Consider the following 6,768-nt stretch of genomic DNA (forward strand, 5'->3'; position numbering starts at 1 on the left):
TAAGTAAATAATATTCAGATAAATAGGATGTGAAAGGAAATATTTTACAGTGTCACTAACGGACAGAGAATTATTCTATTTCTCAATTAAAGAATTATTATTAGGTTTTAAAAGCAGCCACAACAGCATTACCAAATCTACATTTTACATTTATGGTTGATTTATTTTGAGTTCATTTTTGTGAAGGATGTAAGATCTATGTCTAGATTTTAGTTGTTGGTTTTTGTTTTTGTTTTTGTTATTGTTACTGTTTTCTCTGTGGATATCCTGTTCCAGAACCATTTGTTGAAAAAATGATCTTTTCTCAATTGCTCTGCCTTTGTTCCTTCACTAAGAGATCATTTGACTTTATGTGTGTCTACTTCTGGGCTCTTAATTCTGTTCTACTGATCTGTTTGCTTCCTCTTTCACTAATATCAGACTACATTGATTTCTATAGCTTAATAGTAAGTAATGTCAGTCCTCTAACTCTGTTCCTCTCTCTTAAAAATTTGTTTGACAGAGAGAGAGAGAGAGAGCACAAGCAGGGGAAGGGGCAGACTCCCTGCTGATCAGGGAGCCTGACGTAAGGCTCGATCCCAGGACTCCAGGATCATTACCTGAGCTGAAGGCAGACACTTAACCAACTGAGCCACCCAGGTACCTCTCTGTTCTAAGTATCTTGTTGCCTATTCAGGTGTTTTGCCTTTCTATATAAACTTGAGAATCAATTTGTCAATATCTACAGAGTAGCTTGTTGGGATTTTGATTGCATCAGTTGTATCATTTTTTTTAACTGTGTGTATCAAGATCCAAATAAGGTTCAAGTACTGAAAATTGTTTAAATATCTTAAAGTATCTTTTAATCTACTGATTCAGTTTCCCATGTTTCTTTCCATGCAATTTATTAATGGAAGCAACTTACTAATTATTCTGTAGAGTTTTCCAGTTATGATTTAAATAGTGCATCTTTCTGCTAATATTTAGCATGTTCCTCTGTTGTCTTAGTTTCTTATAAATTGGAAGTTAGATCTATAGATGTGATCAAATTCAAGCTAGAATTTTTGGGCAAAATTGTTTCAGAGATGGCCTTCTGTACTTCCATTAGAAGGTACCTAGTCTCATTTCTTCTCTCTCTGATGTTAGAAGCCATTTGCAAAATAGTAATATTCTCATTCTTTTCCCTTTTCAAATATTATTATTATTATTTTTTTAATAATTTATTTTTATTGGTGTTCAATTTGCCAACATACAGAATAACACACAGCGCTCATCCCCTCAAGTGCCCTCCTCAGTGCCCGTCACCCATTCACCCCACCCCCCGCCTTCCTTCCCTTCCACCACCCTTAGTTCGTTTCCCAGAGTTAGGAGTCTTCATGTTCTGTCTCCCTTTCTGATATTTCCTACCCATTTCTTCTCCCTTCCCTTCTATTCCCTCTCACTATTATTTATATTCCCCAAATGAATGAGACCATATAATGTTTATCCTCCGATTGACTTATTTCACTCAGCACCTTTTCAAATATTAGTAGAAATACTTTTTAAGTAAGAAATTCTCCTTTGTCAACTATTTGATTATTCAAGAGTATTAGTTTATATAGAAAAAGTTTGAGATGTTTTCCTTTATTTACCATCATAAAGAGTTGATTCCTTCCTTAGCATTCTTCAAAGTTTATTGATAGTTCATCACTAATTATGATGATGTTTTTAACTTCATTAAACGATATTAGAGTAACTTCATGGCAATTTTAGAATTCAAGCGATATGAAATTTTAGAAAATTTCCTAGAAAAATACCATGTACAAAATGAAAACCAGAACAAAAAGGCAATATGAATGTGTAGTAATGGTTAAAGACACTAAAACATAGGGTTCTTGGATGGCTCATGGCTTCATCAGTTAAACATCCTGCTTTTGATTTTGGCTCAGGTCATGATCTCAGGGTCATGAGAGATATAAGCCTCCCACGTAAGGCTCCCTGCTGAGTGTGGGACTTAAGATTCTTTTCCTCTCTTTCTGCCCCTGCCCCCCACTCATGCTTTCTCTCTCTTAAAAAAAAGAATGTTAAAACCCTACAAAGAAATCTTTGATGAAAAGTCTTTAGTCCTACATAATTTATTAGTGAGTTTCTGAAGAACATTCAATAAAGAAATACTCCAATTTCTACGCCAATTATTCCATTACAGAGAAAAGGAGGAAATGTTTCTCAAATCACTTTATGGGTATAGTATATCCTTGATGCCAAAATTTGACAAGAATAGTATAAGGAAGGAAAAATTTAGATACTATATTACATGAAGGTGAATATAAAATTCTAAATAAATTATTGATATATAAAGTCCAGTGTTCGTAAATACCACAGTGTATCATGAACAAGTGAGGTTTATTCCACGAATGTGAGGTTGATTTGATATTCTTATATTCATAAGTACAGTTCAAATATTAACAGAATAAGTAAGAATAAATGTCAGATTCCCACCTTAATAGATTAATAACAGTCACTTGATAATTTCATACTCATTGTGTTTAGAACATTTAACATACTATAAATGGAAGGGAACTTCCTTAATATGTTAACACATATAGTGATCTAATGATGTCATTCTGGGAAGAGAATAAAACAGGAGGTTTGCTCTCATCACTTTAATCAAGAGAGTAGTAGAGAGCTCCACCAGTTCAGTAATGCAGACACTGAAGGTAACAGAATAAGAAGGAAACCAGTATTAGTCATTGTAAACACGAATGTGTACATAAATATTATTTCAAAACTACAAGCACAGAAAATTAAAATATGCTGATAGCTAACTATATATGAGATTAATATAAAATTATGTCTGATATTTAATTAAGCTGTATATAAGGTGAATAAATACTTTTTCTAAGGTCTGTCTTTGCATTTATTTAATACAGTAGGAAATATATGAGTTTTCATTTTCAACTCAAAACCAGGCAGTTGTATCTACTCTCTGTATCTCAAATGATTTTATCATGTTTTATTTACCAGACACAGGAACAAAATTCCTTCTAAGGATTACAATTAAATTTTATGTATACCGGAAATGACCTGCCATAAACAGAGCTAGAAATGATGAAAATTAGTGCAACGTGGTACGTGGATAAAAGAACAAATAACATTTTGTCTATCTTCAAGAATGTTTCTTGCTTCTGAAATTAAACCCAGCAGGTAGGAAGATTCTAAACAGACTTCAAATTGTTGAACATCTGCTCACCCTAGCACAATCTAAAACAAGGAACATATAACATTTTACAATGATAAAATTCATACAATCTAGTTAGAATCATTACACTATTAAAATTTTGGGGGGGAAACCTGTCTCAGAACAAAACGTTTTCACTTTCAAGTCGGAGAATACTATTCAACTATTCCAAACAGATCTCTCATTTTGTTAAAAATAGTTGACTATATTTTGCAAATTTAGGTTTATTTCATTTCCTAAAATTTCTCAAAGTGAAGTTTAAAATTGATAAACCATAGGGCCAATTATATTTAAATAAGATAAAAATTTAGATTTGCTTTAAGATGAGGCTGCTTCATTTTCTTCTTTTATATCCAGGTGGCATCATGATACATTGCTCAGTTCATTTTGGGGTGACAAAAATGCCTAAGAATTTATCCTACTTATTAATGCAATAGTTAACTCAGAAGAAAGTGGGATGGTCCTTTTATTTTAATTAATTAATTATTTTATTTTATTTTATTTTATTTTATTTTATTTTATTTTATTTTATTTATTTATTTATCCATGAGAGACACAGAAAGAGAGAGGCAGAGACACAGGCAGAAGGAGAAGCAGGCTCCAGGCAGGGAGCCCGATGTGGGATTTGATCCCAGAACTCCAGGATCATGCCTGAGCCGAAGGCAGACGCTCAACCACTGAGCCACTCAGGGGTCCCTGGGATGGCCTTTTTAATCCTGATGTTATAACTCACAGCCGTTGAAAAATCTATAGTATCCTCTCTAGAAACACTTCACCCTTCTGATTTGACTAGGTCCCAATATATCCTTCTGGGAGGTGCAGACCACTTGCTTAGAGACGTGAAAGCACATTGTATGAACAGCTGCCACAGATGGCTCAAGAGTTTTGTATTTCACAGCTGATTTCACTGCCTCAGCTCATCTTCTGTGCAGAAAGCCTAACTTACCCTTCAGCTCTCCAGTTGGTCATCTTCCTCATCACAGACAAAACACATTGTACACTATATGACATTCTCCAAAAGGTGAAGTATGGTAATGAATGAATCCTAGTTTTCAAGGCTTAAGGGGAAAGAGAAAGGTATGATTACAAAGGGCTAGCTCAGGGAGTTTTTCTGCGGTGATAGAATTGTTCTGTATCTGGATTGTGAGAGTACTTACATGAATCTATACAAATGTTAAAATTCATAATGTGTACATCTAAAAAAGTCAATTTTACCGTATGGCAATTTAAAAAATAAAATAAATCATCCTAAGAGAAAATTCGAAGTGTCGTTATTTGTAGAGGTTCTGTTGTTGACCCCAGATCCACACCCACACAATCCAGTTAAGTAAAAAGTTTTCCAAGCACAGGCTCCTATGCTACTCTGTCTTAAACAGGATTATTTAAAAGCATGGAAAGGCAATTATCCCCTGTTGATGCCTAAGGAGAAGAAAAAAGTTGCTTTTTAAAAAGCTTTTAAACATTTAAAGCAATAAACAGCCTTTGAAAAAGCTATTTTCTTTTGTTAAAACACCCCCCCCCCCAACTACCACAAATGGTGCTTTTGTTGGTGCCTATATGAGATTGCAAGGGAAAGCAGTACTTTCAAAATTCTTTGCTTTAATATAAAATTGATTTGAAATTGCCCTTTGCCCTTCCTTTTGTCTAATTGTCCTAATGTGAAGATCATGTATCTGTATCGCTATCCAACAAGTATTAGAAGAGAAAACCTGTCCTTGATTGCACAGCAGTATAGAAAAATATGAGATTTGTGGGACTATTTTTTTTTTGTTGCATTGTGTCCTTTATATTTCTGCTACTTAAATTTTTCCCCCAAGAGTTGAGTTATCAGATAATAGAAATGTAGAGATATGCTAAAGCAGAACTGTGATTCTACAATTTGTCCAAGAGAAACAAAAACCATAAGCTTGCCAAATTCTAAGGTTTATGTCTCTGAATAATTTCTTTTCAAAGGATAATTTTTATAAGAATTTGTATGACAAAAGTGCATGCATGGCTATGAAACCTGAAGGAAATCAACAAGCTAAATATCATGGGAACTTGTATCAGGGACTTCAGCAATGTTCTTTTTAAAGTGACCTTTCCTCTCTATGCAAAGGACAATAATCAACTTCCTTACTCAGAAAATAGGTAAATTGTAAAGGAGTCTTTTTGTGCTTTTATGTAAATTTATCTAAGTGAAATGAATATCCAGTCTTCTTTTAGTTAAAATCATTGATTTCCTAGCTAGAAATTTAGGTGATTTTTCATGGGTTTGCTGTGGGCTTGTTCATTCAGGATGATTTATTTCAGAAGTAGAGCTGACCCATCTGCAATGGAATGTGCAGGACCAGACATGGACCAAGCCCTTCCTGGTTTGTACTGTTCATGGGAGTGTCAAGATCCTAGAACCCAAATTACTTGATGTTTTCCCTTATGCTAAATTTTATTACTCTAGCAGTTTGAGAATTGAAAATTTAATGCAATGAAACTTAGTTCTAAATCCAAATGAGAGTATCATCACTCTGATTCCTTTTCTGAATTTCTCTGTTCATTAAAATATTTTTGCTGGCATATTGTGTCACCTGCCTCAGAGAATTGCTTTCATAGTTTTACATTTATTTAAAGTTGTATTTAGGTTGCTACCTCTTCCAGACATAATACTAGAAGCTTTTCAGAAAGAAAAAGTTAATGACATAAGGTATTCCAAGAAAGCATAATCATGTGTGATTTGTGACACAAACATATTCTTGACATCCATGAGACGAGAGACCTGCTAGATAAAGTTAAAACAAAAGGGATTTGAAAAATAAGTGAGATCTTCCTCAGAACTGATGGTGAGAAATCAGAGTTGATTAGTAAAGAAAATTGGTAAAATATATTAAATTACAGAGAAGAGTATTACAGTTATAAAACCATGTAAATCAGCCTGGAAATGGACTTGTTCATCAAATACCTGACTTTTCTTATAAGCAGTGTGATTTTGCCTGCAGTAATTCATTCATTTGAGGCATAGCTTTCAGTAAAATTAGATGGTAATAACTTCTCTTAAATTTGCTATGGGAGTGAACAAAACAGTATCTACATTTTTAAGAGGTCTAGCATAGTTCCAGGCATATAACCACACAGAACCCTTCCCTGTCTTACAGTATTTAAAACCACATTTCTCTAGAACTTTTAAAACTCCTAGGACCTTTTATTTTCTAGTGAACTCTCTCCTGGAACCCAGCATATAGTAGATGGAATCTGAGCTTTTTGGGTTGAGGAGGAATTGAAGTCCTGGATTTGGAGTCCTGGACTCTTCTGTCTGCTTTTCTCTCTCCTCAATGCATTTCTACCCTCACTCCAAGTTCTAGAACCTCCTCCACCCCTGTCTACACCAAGAAGGCTCTGGAAGCTCTACCTTAGTATTCCAGGACTCCAATTTGAAAACTCCAGCACCAGATTTTAGAAAGACAAGATTCTCAGATTTAATAGCCACAGTGTCTTATGTACAGTAATATTTACCATACTTACTGGACACAATCATGTGGGTTAAAGAGGAAAATCATGAAAATAATCATGCATGTTAACCTAGTGCTGTGTTCACTAAA

General features: G+C 34.2%; 1 long non-coding RNA gene across 1 annotated transcript; it reads right to left on the reverse strand.

The window, feature by feature from the left end:
- Positions 1 to 2,120: 2,120 nt before the first annotated feature.
- LOC140624494 (uncharacterized) lies at positions 2,121 to 6,508 on the reverse strand. The gene is made up of 3 exons (XR_012023960.1): positions 6,369 to 6,508; positions 4,143 to 4,254; positions 2,121 to 2,669 (listed from the first exon to the last, which is right to left on the reverse strand). It is a non-coding gene; the product is annotated as an uncharacterized lncRNA (long non-coding RNA).
- Between the last annotated feature and the right edge of the window lie 260 nt (positions 6,509 to 6,768).

This window comes from Canis lupus, chromosome 3, assembly GCF_048164855.1.
Source record: "Canis lupus baileyi chromosome 3, mCanLup2.hap1, whole genome shotgun sequence".
In the NCBI taxonomy this organism is placed as follows: domain Eukaryota; kingdom Metazoa; phylum Chordata; class Mammalia; order Carnivora; family Canidae; genus Canis; species Canis lupus.